We start from the raw sequence: 14,379 nt of genomic DNA on the forward strand, positions 1-14,379 counted from the left end.
GGGCATTTGCACGGTCTTTCTTGTTAACACAGACCTAGGCTACCATAGGATCACAGAGTCAGACATGGCCCTTGGGAGCAGCATGAGCCCAGATGTACCAATGGCCTCGGGGGTACCACAGATCTCTCAGATCAGCAAATTTCCTCAGTGGCAGCAAGACTCTCATATATGGTCTCCAATGGCAACTGGGATCATGGACATCCACTTGGACTTTGGTGGTAAATTGGGCCACAGACATCAACACAAACCCTAGCTGCAGCAGGACCATGAACCCAGATGGAGCCATTGGCAGCAGCCTAGGCAAGGACCTTAGCATGGCCTTCTCATATCTGCCTATTCCCCACTATTGTCAAGTCTCTGGTTCCATGTTTCTCCACAGTGTACAAACCTCTCTTAGCTTTGCTTTCTCTTTCATCTCTCCACCAAGTACTCTATCTTTCCCATCTCTCCATCACACATTCACCCATTGTAGTGGCACCTGTAGCAGACACTCGGGTGACTTTCATTCAGCCTCCATGGGCTGCCATAGCCCTAGCTTCATTTATTGTTGATTGGCTTATTGTTGTGACAGGTACTGGGTAAAACAACTTACAAGGAAGAACAACTTAGTTCAGTTCCCTTTCAAAAGTGTCAGTCCATAGTTAGCTCCATTGCTTTGGCTTTAGGTACAGTAGAATATGATGGGATGGGATGGTAATTGTATATGGCATAGGACGCTGATCTCTTTGCTACGGCAAAAAAAAAAAAAAAAAAATGAGTGTCAGGAAGGAACAAGATACACTTTTAAAGACACATCCCTACATGTCCTGTTATCTGCTTTCTCCACCTAGGCCACTTCCTAATAACCCATTTATCTGTAAGTTTATCAATGGATTAATCTCCTGATGTATTTTACACACTCAGGACCCAACTGTTACTCAATAATCCTGCCATAGAAGTCCAAGATTTCAACACATGAACCCAGAAACATGTCATGTCCACCATGTTATAATATCCCATCATCAGCACCCCGAAGGTATCCTAGTTAGACTGTCCTTCAATTATTCAGCTTCCATTGAATCCTCTACTTCCCACAAAGATGCAGGATTAGGCGATCATGGCTGAAAAGGGGAATGGGGAGTTACAAGATATCACCAGGCATTTGCTAACTCTATAACTGTAGGTAAATTCTTGACTTGCTCTTAATTTCATTCTCTTTTCATCTTCAAATAAAGCTAGATACCTCCGTGGAGGACAAGGAACCACTGTAAATGACAAATGGAAGGCAGTAAGCTAGGCATCCAGCATTATCCTGCTCTCTACTTTAATATTTATGCTGCTGCTACCAAGTTTGAATTCACTTTAGGGTTAAAGTGTTTAGATAGCTTGAATGAGGTCATTTAAGAGACGGATCAGCAATTGAAACGTTTCTTTGTCCACCCCAGATACAGTTTGATCCAAGTGGCCTCAAAAGAATTGGTGGCCTTTCCATGCTAGAAAGAGTGATGCCATTTAAGAGCATCCTGGCCACCTCAGGGAAGGAGATAACCCATCCCTGAGGACTGTACGCAGGACTCCAACCATGTGTACTTTCCAGCTGCCTTCTGAAGTATTTCTAAAGCAGAGCAGTAAGGCACGATATTGGTTGAAAATCACAGCAGGCAGAGCGTTAATTGTTTTCTTTGGAGCTTCAGAAGCCTCGGATTCTCCATTTAACTTCTAATCATGATTAAAAGCAAATAAGTGTGTTGACCATTCCGAGCATACTTTCTCAAGCAGCAAGTGAATACGGGTTATCCATCCTCCTTGCACGATGCCACGCAGACACCACACCTGTTTCTTATATGAGAAACTTAGAGCTGCTCTCCAGCCTTCCCTACAGTGGGGCAGATGCTCCAGTACTCAGCAGCAGCTTTGAGAAGCAAGAGGGAGGACAGATTGTGCACATGTTCAGTCTGCTCAGGTACCACACTGCCTCCATCTGCAAGGGAGTGGTTTGGAAAGGATTTTCAATCGGTTTTATAAAGACCTGGGAAAGCCAAGATAATGCGCTTAAAGTTTTCTCATACCTTAAGTCAATTAAATGAACCATGATATGATAGGTCTTTTTTATCTTACTTCATTAAAAATTAATTAAAATATAATTACATAGCTTATTCCTCCCCTGTTTTTTTCCAACTCTGCCCATGTTCCCTCCTTTTTCAAATTGATGGCATTATCATTTTATACATACACACACACATACACACAGACACACACACACACATACACACACACACACAGATATGCATAATATACTTTGCTGAGTTCCTTTAGTGTGATCTGTGTATATGTGATTTCAGAGCTGACCACTTTGTATTGGATAACCAATTACTTGAAATATCCCTATGAGAGGCTAATTATCTTCTCTCAGAACTCATTAATGCCTGTAGTTCGTACTTTTTCTAGAGGTGAGACCTCATGGGATTGCTTCCTTCCTAGTTAGCATGTCTATTGGCATCATCATTGTCTAGCTCCTGTTTAGGCACTTTAGATATGTATTATTGAGATATCATGGAGACAGCATCCCTGACACTTCTAACAGACAACTTCTCACATCAGACTTCCTGGCCCTCTGGCTCTTAGAATCTTTTCTACTCTCTTTTCTTAGTGTTCCTTGAGCTTTAGAGGCAGGAAATGTATCCATTGGGGCTGGGCTTCACATGAATTCTTGATCTCTGCACTATGATCTGTTGTAGTTTTCTGCAATGATTTCCATTTGGTGAAAAGAAAAGCTTCTTTGATGAGGTAGGTCTTTGAACTCCATCCTGTATCTCTGTAGCCAGAACTTTAAAAAAAAATGAGAAAATGCAGGCCAAGGAGATTATGTCTCAGCAGTAAATATGCATAGGAATATGTTAGACATACCCAGATATCCAGATATTTTCACACACACACACACACACACACACACACACACACACACCAATTCTTTTATTTATTTTATTATATATATACATATACATATATATATATCCTTTTCTCTATGTCCTTATTTTCTTTCTCTCTTTGTTTTGCCTCTGTCTAACATCATAAACTGTGATGTTCTCTGAAAAGTCTATTTCTATTCAGCCCAGATTCATAGGTCAACAACAAACCAAAGAAACAATTTCATCCAATTCTAGCTTTGCCAGCCAATGATTTTCTTGGCATTTCTTGTATTAGCATTAGTGTACAGTGTATTACATGAGTATAGGGGACCGCAAAACCACTACATTAATTCAGCATGCATGATAAATTATGAAAGCTGCATTACCAGAGTCCATTGCTTCACGTGTAAACAGTTTCAGTACTAAAAACTCCCCAACTTTCCTCAATCGTCTGTGCTCACTATTCTCTAGAATGTCCCAAGACCATATCTGGGGCAGGATTATAAGTAAATGATGAAGTCAGTGGCTAGAATATTAGATGAAAATGTCCAGGGAATCCTTTTCATGAGAAAATGTTATTAATGCTGATATTAGGAGGGTCTCACATGTGTATTCACAATGAATGATCTCAAGAGAGCAATGGGTGTATCGTTCCTGGATGTCAGAATTCCATAAGACCCTTGATTTCAACCCTATAATTGACATCATGTAAAGAGCCATACTCTAGATCAATTGAAATTCTGAACAGTTGTTTCATTGGCTAGCCTTCTTCCTTTTCTGCTTAGCTCCCCAAGGGCAGAGGTACCACTGACCATCGTGTATCAGATTACACATGTATCAGAAAAATAGGTATTATCAGTGAATATATCCAACATGCTTTTGAAAATAGATGGAGTGGAGGCAGTTAAGATGGTTGGATGCCCTTTGTCAGTGCATCTTTGTTTCAGATCTGATTATGTCTCCAGGCAGAAGCAGCCCAGGGATTAAACCACCAACCATAGAGTATACACAGATGGGTCCATGCTTCCAGTTACATATGTAGCAGAGTATTGCCTTATCTGGAATCAATGGGAGGGGAAGCCCTTCGTCCTGTAGAGGCTTGATGTCCCAGCATAGGGGGGATGTTAGTGTGGTGAGACAGGAGTGGGTAGGTGAGTGGGGGAGCACCCTCTTAGAGGCAAAGGGGCGGTGGGAGGGGATGGGATGGGGATTTGAGGAGGAAAACATGGAAGGGGGATAACATTTCAAATGTTAATAAATAAAATAACCATTTTTTAAAGAAAGAAAGAAAGAAAGAAAGAAAGAAAGAAAGAAAGAAAGAAAAGAAAAGATAATCTAGAGTTGTCAGATGAATAGTTAACAAGTGTTTTCTCTAATTCTCTGGGTGTCTCTATGTTCTGCTGATTGTTTCCTCTCCTATGCTGAAGCTACCAGGCTTGAGGTCATTATAAGCAATAGAAATAGATTGCCTGCATCTCTTGAGGTTCTAGGTCAAGACATGAGCAGATGAATTATCTGGTGAAGGCAAGATGACACCTTCTCTGTGTCTTCATGTGACAAAATGAGCATGGGAATTTCCTTTCAACTTCCACTATCTTTAAAAAAGACGTATGTTCATTCATGTGTTTGCATCGGTATGAGTGTATGCCACAAGTACACATCTGCTCTCAGAGAACAGAAGGTGTTGAATGATTTGGGGGAAGAGTTGTATCTATAAGCTGTCGTATGTCATTGCTGAGAACTAAAGCCAGGTGTCCTGGAAGAGAAACAAATGCCGTGAAGCCCTGTCTCCTCTCTCCTGCCCAATGTTTTGCTTCTTGTCTAAAGGCTGTAATCTCATTCAAGAGGGGAAAATCTCATTCTTTGACCACTTCCTGCAGCCTTGTCTTCTAAAAAATATCACATTAGATATTCACTTCCCATATACATGTAGGAGAACATCACTAGTAAGCAGATAGCACTGGTCAAGACTGAACTGCAATGAGATTATATACACTCAGGTTCAAAAACAAGTGCTACATGTCACCAAATAGGTTTGGGGCCCAAGTTTATGAAGTGACTTGTAGCAATAGAGTTCAGCAATATTTCTGACAGCATACTAGTATTGATTGAAATTTGCAACACATTTATATGCATATATTTAATTTATGTAACTATCTGTGAAAGTTACATAAGTGCATGAAAAGCTCTCTAACATTTCCTTTATAGTTGAGATGCTTAGAGAATCAGCTCTCTATGGTTTTGTAAGAGTTGATAGACTCAATTTTAAGAATAAAATGATAAGGAAGTTTGCATCTCAATCTACCTAGGGTAAAGGCAAGAAGTATTGGGATGGGGTTCAGTCATCATATGATTTGAAGTTTTCCTAACTGCTTGTCATACAGAATTCCTCTCCCTGCTCTGTATGTCACTATAGCAAAAGACTCGAGAGAGATCAACAGTATCTCAAGAGCAAGTGTCTAATTTGGCCCACAGTGATCTAGAAAAGTTCAAGATCAGTATTTCTCAACCTATGTGTCACAACTCCTTTGGGGGTGTCAGATCAGATATCCTCAATAACAGATATCTACATTATGATTCATAACAGTAGAAAAATGACAGTTATGAAGTAATAATGAAATAATTTTATGGTTGGGGTCACCACAACATAATGAACTGTGTATTAAAGGGTTGCAACATTAGGAATGTTGAGGACCACTGTTTGAATCATGCTTCATCAATTATTTTGGGCACCATATCACAACGGGGAAATATAAAAATCCAACCACTGATCCCATGTCTAGGAAGCAAAAGAGAAAGGAGGTGCTGACTGTTCCTCAATCTCCTTCAATGACATACCCTCAATGACTTCAATGACCTAAGATGTTCCAACTAGGACCCATCTATCAATGGCTCCACTCTCCCTTCTTAACACAGCCTTGAGGACTAAAGTTGTGACACATGGGCTTTATAGATACATTTAAATCAAGACTGTACCACTCCATATTTTCTTTTAAGCTACTTTCAATGCATATTTAAAGTAGAATGCAATTTCTTTTTCCTTCCCTAAAGAGCCAGTTCACAGTGGACAACCAGCACTGAGTTTTTGAAGAGCAGAGAGCATGCTGTATTGTCTTTCCCACTTCTGCTCCTTTGCATAGAAGTGTTCTCTCATTCTGTGTGAGCAAATAAGTGGGTATTTGACTTTAGACTTTCTGTGTCTATTGGCTCATGCACAAAGAACTCACTGTTCAATGCTAACTAACATCTAGGAATTCAACACAAAACTGTATATGAAGGTTAAAGAAGGTAACATGAAAATTCCAAATGCATTTTAAGAAAATTTCAATTAAAAAGACATTAAAATGTGATTTTACAAGTGAAGAAACCAGGGTGCTAAAATTAGGGGATGTTGAAATTGGGGGATACTGAAATTGAGCTCCTATGTGTAGGTATTGGTACCATAATGAGGTGAGGGATCCCATGGGAAGCATGGAACCTGTATTCTTTAACCATCAATGGTGAGGACACAAAGAGAACACTTTGGCTAGGATAATTGTCATCACTTCATTTTTGTCGCCTTCTAACTGATGCAGAGTGAAATGCATTTACTGCCTATAATTATTTAATTACCCTTGTCTGTTCTTGTGAACAAAGTAAAAGTCAAGTCATTTGTGGCACAAATATAGTTAATGAGATAAGCAGGAAATTAGGAACTCTACAAAGCCATTCACATTTACCATAATGAATCCTGCTGATTAAAAAGCCCTAACAGACTTGTTAGCGTCTTCTTTATGGTGCCTGCTCCTGGAGTTTATCTTAGACTTTCTCTTCTGTCTTCTACTGATAAAGTAAACCTGGGGATGTGTCTGTGAGAGTACCGAAAAGAATTTTACAGTTGTAAAGTGTTCCTGCTGTAAGAATCTCAGTGTATGGCCCATACCTTAATTGTGTAAGTGGCTGAATCAGGCTTTAAGGAGGGAAAAAATTAGTTAAGAATTTACCCACAAAATCCCTTCCAGTGCTCTTCTGGTTTGCACTTATAGACATCATTTCTCTACCCTTAAATGGTCTCACTTTCTCTCCTTGGCTTCTTGAAAGCTCAGAAAGAAATCCTCACTTCTGAACAAATCCATGGTTTTCTGGTGATCGAACACCCCTCAAGATCACCCTTCTCTGGTGTCTTGGATCTGTTTTTCCTCTGGATGCTTTCTCTTGATATAAACATATACAAACTTATTCTAAACAAACTCACTTGAGTTAAACAATACTGTCTTATCTTCCAGGGTAGCTATGAAACCTCAATCAGATTCAAGGTGGTACAGGAATGAATGGTCTGAAGCAATGGGCTATCTACGCTTCCTAGAAGACAGTCACCGGGAAGTTTGGGAGACACTCTAGGGCAACTGGCAGCTCAACATAGCCATGCTATAGCACAAGCATAAAAAATGTAACACTTCTACCAGAAGTAGGGTGCAGCCACTGCTGCCCACAGAGTTTTACTCTAAGCAACTGCATAGCCAAGGGGCAGCAGTTTCAATTATGCTTTATTTACTCTTCCAGAGAGATTTTCAGATCCTGAGTAACTTCGTATGGTAAGAGAGAATACTATTGACTTCACAAGGTAGTTGTTAGGCAGAATTGACAGCAACTATTCTACTAAATAGAGAGAAAATGTATTAAAGTCCTGGTGAGAGTTGATGTTTTGATGTTGTAGTCTTGAGTCAAGGTTTTCTGGAAGTACACTTTTTTTTAAAAAAAATTGAAATGTCATACAATATATTCTGATCATGATTTTCTCTTCACTATCTTCTCCCAGAAAAATTAAGTATATCAAAGAGCTCAGAAAGATTTCCCAGAACATCTGACTTTTATGACTTCTTTCTCTCTTTATATTTTCATCTTCTTGTGGAATCTTAAACTTTTCCCTTAAGGTCTTCCACAGGTTAGATGAGGCCCCCACACACTACGTAGGGTAATCTGCCTTACTCAAAGTCTACTCATTCATATGTTAAGTGCATCAAAAAATAACTTATGGTGACATCTTGACTTATATTCTGTCAAACCTTAGGCTCCATCCCCTGGGCGATTTAATGACAGTCAAAAGTAACGTATACAGCTACTGTTCATGGTGTAGTTTATAGGGTATGTCCAGTAAGTGTTAATATTTCCAGACTATATTTTTAAAGTATGTATACATTTCTTTTATGATAGCCATACACTTACTTGAAAAAACAAACCTCACAATCATGAGGCAAAAATAATGTTGAATAATATTTCACAGTGAAAAATGCCTTTAATGCTTATTTGACATACCAGCTGCTTACACACACTGGATATATGATTGAGAGATGAATTTAATAAAAAATTTGGTTAAACACTCATTAAAATAATAATACAATACAAAATAATTCAGGGCACTATGTTTCAAAAAAGGCTGAGTCCACCATTTTGGACATCCCAAAATCCAGTGAAGAAACCTGTATGGAAATGCATATAGCCCAGTTCAGCAAATCTTTAAAAAGCGTAAAAGCAGACAACATACAAATGGTGTGGAGTGGAAAACTAAGTATGTCAAAGAGCTCAGAAAGAGTTCCCAGAACACCTGACTTTTATGCTGTTAGGCAGTCCTTGCAAAAGAAATTAAGCATAGACCATTGCACTGCCCAATGCAGAAAGATAATAAAGAACATTCTTGGTGTAGTGTAGTGATTTTTAGACCCTCTAAGGACCAAAGGGCAGAGTAAACGGAATGTTAGCTTTCAAAACCTCTTGGGACCTCCTTGTTTATGTATCTAGGTTCTTATAGGACATGTCTTTGCCTCTCTTATCATGACCTTTTTTAGTGTCCTACATAATGGAGTTCTTCAAGCGCTTCTGTAATTGGTTGTAAGACTTCCTGAATGCCAGAACTTCCATTTAGTCAAACACATGTATGCTTCTAGACTCAGAAGTTCAGAATGTCCCCTACTACCTCTTCTGTCCTTTGAAGAGTTCTTTTCTACCCTAAGCCACCATATGACCCAAGGCATAATTACGTAGTGACAATATATAGCCTAATTGCTCATGCATGTCCGTCTCTTAGTCCTATAAAATTGGGGCTAGGGTTAGGGTTTATGCATACTTGTGTCATGGAATCTTGTCTCACAGTCTTCACTTCCGAGAATCTTGTTATGTACCGATGGAATTAGCACATTGCAAATGGAAACCCAGAACTGAGGATACAGCTATTGTTGAGCAGAAGCAAATGTCTTGTGAGTTAAATATCTGTGACTGTCTTAGAATTAGTGCTTTTTCATGCTGTCACTGTCATAACTGGTAATGATGCTGAAAATGACAAATGTGTTGAGGTATTTTTCTAGTGATTCTGAAATGAATTTCTTGTTTCCTATTATGCAAATGCAGAAAGTTGAATCCTGAACAGCAGCCCATTGCCTTTTGGGTTAATGAAAATAAACCCCAGGTAGAGTTTAAATGTTCTTGCGAATTGATGTTCCAACAAGTACAGAAATAATATAACTGGGGGGAAAATCAAGATTGTAGTTTAAAATTTCCCCCTTTTATTTCAAGAGAAAAAAATACTACTTTTCTTTGCAATTTTTCTTTTTTTTTTAGTAGAGTTGCTATAAGCTCACTTTTTAAAATTATTCTACCACCACCACCAGCAGCAGCAGCAGCAGCACCACCACCACCACCAGCATCATCATCACCACCCCATAACCTGCCAAAAAGAAATAGTGTTTAGTTATTGATTGCCTGTATGTTTTATAATTTTTTGACAGGGTTTTGCTAATGACATTTTGTCATTCTCTCTCTCTCTGTCTCTCTCTCTCTCTCTCTCTCTCTCTCTCTCTCTCTTTCTCTCTCTCTCTCTCTTGGTTTGGATTTTGTCTTTTTTTCGTGCATTGGAAATTTAGTCTGACTACTTATTTTGTCATATAGACAAGTGCATAAGTTGCATTCATAAGGTTTATGAATTAAGGAGAATAGCATATGCATATATCCATATATGGAGCACGAAATAAAGCAAGCCATCATCGGCCCAGAGAGGCCCTGCGTTCCAGCTCAGAAACATTTTGCTACTGCAAGAAATTTACCACCTCATCAATATCAGCAACACAGACTCATAGTGTTGGTGTTTTCAGAAAAGACTGACCAATCAGAGAGTACTTACTAATTTAGGTATGTTTTCCATATCTAATATTATATTATTACTTAAACCCAATTCTCTCTCTCTCTCTCTCTATATATATATATATATGTACATAACATATTTTTATTAATGCATAATATGTCTTATGATAATAAAAGTGAGTAGCCTTCCACATCCATGGTTTCCCCATCTACGGGTTCACTCAATTTGAACTGAAAAGACTTGAAAAGTCTTATATCTGCCTTGATCATATGAAGACATTTTTCATAAACAGTGCATCAGAACAAATATTTGCATTCTATTGGGTAATGTAAGTTATCTAGCCTATGCCAGGGTAACACAGTATTGTCATCTACAAAGCTCATGCTCAAAAACCATGCAATTGAGTTACAAAAAACTCTCTTTCTTGACTTACGTAAGTTCATCATTTTGAGTGGAGCTGCATTCATAGCTATATTCAGCTGTTTGCAGCCTATAGACTGTGGCTCAGATGTGCCTGAATATATATAACAAATAAGGATGTGTAGATTCTATGGCAAACAGCATATATAATTTTTCACAAGAAACTTAAGTAATACGTATTTTGGTAACCATAGCCTCTCTTAGAATTAATTTCCACAAATACCAAGGATACATAAACTTTAATTTTTTTCAGTCTACAAATGATAGAAATTCCCATTGTTCAATATCACGAATAAAAGGTTACTGCAAGCATTCTTATACATGGGCTTGCTGGACATTGGTGTGCTATTTGCCTAGAAGCAGCAATGTTGAGTCATAGTTTATGTCTGCATACAAATAATTTTCCTGAGCAAACTACAAATTGTGATGGTTTCACACTCTTAACAGTATTGCTATACTTAGATTTAATGATGTTATCCTTCCTGATGTTGTGGAGGGTTGATATATCCCTTGTTTTGTATATGCAGGTAGCCGATGAATCATTTATTATTGAGCACTTTGATGCTTAATGTCTTTTCTTGGAAATACTTTCAGGTGCACCAACACTTATATTAGATTGTTTGTCTTTTATTTGTCAATTTGCAAGCCGCCTCTATATATTTTGAATTGGGCTTCTCTCACCCAGATGCCTTGCGAATACTTTCTCTCTATTAATGATTTTTCTTTTTGTTTTCACAGGGTGTTTATTGACATAAACCAATGCTCTTAACTTTAATGATTCTGTAGTTTAGTCTCCTGTGAAAGTGCTGACTTTCACATTCTCTTGAAGAGTTCTTTTCATAGTCCACCTTTACTAAATTACTCTGTGTTTTATGGGAAGTATGTTATTTTACCTTGCGTGATTCTCTTATAGATTTGTAATTTATTTGGACTGAATTTTCCTAGAGTCCTAGCTAGGTGCCAGGTTTTTAAATTTTGTTTTGTTTTCCTATACATATGGAATTGATCATTGATTAGACAGACTGTCCTTTTTGATATTTGATATTCATTTAATGAATACTTTGGAAAGTAAGTAGTTTTTTAAAAAAATAAAAATTTATACACCTAAACTTGCTGAAACTGAGCTGCATTTTCACTAATATCCTCTCCCGGGCTCTCTACAGGGACTGCAGCCTTGCTACACAGTGCCACGCCTCAGCTGCTCTCCATTACACCTTCATGCCTTCAAAACAAGAACCACCACCTGGGTGATTCTCCCTCTGACATTCAGCTGCCAATACAAGGTACAATCTTGGCCCCTTCTAGAGAAACGTTTCTGTGTGGTCACCCCAAGAAAACACCTCCGAGAAAATTTCACTTCAATGATTCTGGTCTGAATCACAGCTGGTTTTTCAGCCTCAGCTAACCAGAATCCAAGGTCCTAGCAAAGCAAAAGTTTCTCAACCATTCCTTTAAATGCATCTGACCAGATACCACAGATTCTTCACACCAAGGCCTGGAGGTGTGATTTCTTCCCACTGAAACATTACAAGTCAGGCCTTCCTCATCTGTACTGTCCTCAGTATTCTTATCTTTGAAGCTCCTACACAGTAGCTGACGGCACTGCCAACACCAATGGCTTTTTTAGCCCTACGTTTCTAAGTTCGTCCACAGTCCTCCCCAAAACAACATAGTCAGGTCTGGCACAGCAATATCTCATTAAACTGGTACCGCTTCTGTCCTAATTACTGTGTCTATTAATGTGATGAAACACCGTGATTAAAACAACTTGGAGAAGAAAGGGTTTATTAGGCTTTTGCTTCACTACCATTGTTCATCAATTTAAAGAATCAGGACAGGAACTCAAACAGGAAGGAACTTGGAGATAGGAGCTGATGCACTGGCCATGAGGGAACACTACTTACTGGCTTCCTCAGTCTGCTTCTTACAGAAAGCAGAACCGCCAGCCCAGGGATGGCATTATCCACAATGGGCTGGGCTCTCTCCTATCAATCACTAATTAAAAACATGCCCCACAGGCTTGTCTGTAAGCCAATCTTATGGAGACATTTTCTTAGTTGAGATTCCCTACACTCAGATGTCTCTAGCCTGTGTCATTTTGACATAAAACTAGCCAGAACAGATGCTATATAGTTAATTCCACATTTCCCATGTATTCTACATGGTATATTTAAATTTTAAACTATAGTGATTTAGAGTGGAAACCACAGACTCTTCTCAGATCGGCCCTCCTTCCCTATCCTCAAATCTGTGTTCTTTTTAAAATAAATCTTTTAAGACCAATTTGTGCTGCCCAATATTTTTAGAAATGTGAGCTTTAACTGCAGCACAGTCATATTTGTCTAGTGATATACCAGTCAATACTGTTATGATAAATGACTCTTCCTTTCCCAGTACCTAACAATAGTCAATAGTTCCACAGCCAGGTAGAGGAATATGCCAAGTTCCCCTGTCCATGCTGGAATTTGTTCTAGCTTTGGCCACTGATGTAATTGGGAGATGTTATTATCCTTTCAAACTCATTTTATGATAGTTAGAGATCTGTTTCAGTTTTAAATCCTCTTGGTTTAATTGTGATACATCATATATGTCTAGCATTTTATCCACTTCTTTTAAAATTTACCATTTCTTCTATTGTTTTTAATATATCACCTGAGTCCAGTTAGCATAGTCTGCATGTGTATAGGTATAAAACTGAGCACTGAAACATGAGGAGCATACCAGTGACGTCTGGGGGAACCATTATCCCTCAAAAATGTGAGGTAATGCCAATGAAGTTGGGTTTTTCAGCTGCATATTTTTAGCATGGATGGACACTCTGGGAGGAGCTGGTCTGGGGAATGAGGGATGAATTTGATCAAACACATTGTATTTACATATTAACTTCTCAGAGAATTAAAAGAAATCAGCTTTCAAAATTTCCAATTTCTCTTTTGCCTGCTCTTGGGACTCTTTTCCTCCTATCGGGTTGACTGCCCCAGCCTTGATGTGAGGATTTGTGCCTCGTCTTACTGTATCTTGTTGTGTTGTGTTTGGTTGGTATCCCTAAAAGGTCTACTTGAGTGAAACTGTGAAGAGTGGAGGGAGAAGAAGTTGATATTGGGATGTATTATAAGAGAGAGGAATAAAAAGAAAACTAGAAATTCAATTTATTAAAATACTGGTTTTCAAAATTTGTCCTAATGATCTTCTGAATTCCATTGGTTTCTGTTGTAATGGCTCATTTTCTGCCCTAATTTTATTAAATTGGCTATTTTCTCTCTTAGTTTAACTAAAGGTTAGTTAATTTTGTTTCTCTTTTCTAGGAACTACTCTGTTCCATAGATACTCTACATTGTTATTTTTATTTCCCTTTCATTGATTTCCTAATTTGATCTCTTTTTCTTTTCATATGCAGTTTGGGGGACTGAATTTATTTTATCCAGGGTTTTCAGATGTATCATTAAATTATTTACCTACGATCTCAATTTTTTGCCTCAGGTATAATACCTTTACTTTCAAAGAATATATAAATAGAGAAACAAATTTCTACTAAAAGTGTGTATACTTTAATATACCAAAATGTATTGTGAAAAGTGCAGGGAAATGCCCTGTGGAATTGACAATCAAGACTATATTAACACTTGGTTTTGTTTAACTTTTGTTCTTTTATTGAAATTAATTTGTTGCTGTACAATATATTCTGATTATGGTTTCTCCTCCCTCTTCTATTCCCAGTTCTTCCTGCCTCCCCTCCCACCTGATCCACTACTTTCAATTTTTCCTAAGCAAGGAGGGGAAAGCATCTAAGGGATAAGTAAAGTAAGATAAAACAAAACAAGTAAATCAGAATAGGAAAAAACAAATAAACAGAAGGAAAACTCAAAAGAAACAAATATAGATTCATAGATACATTCATATGCACACTCAGAAATCTCACAAAACACAAGAGCAAAAGCCATAATTTATATATATATA

Source organism: Grammomys surdaster, unplaced genomic scaffold (assembly GCF_004785775.1).
Source record: "Grammomys surdaster isolate TR1022 unplaced genomic scaffold, NIH_TR_1.0 224, whole genome shotgun sequence".
Lineage (NCBI taxonomy): Eukaryota > Metazoa > Chordata > Mammalia > Rodentia > Muridae > Grammomys > Grammomys surdaster.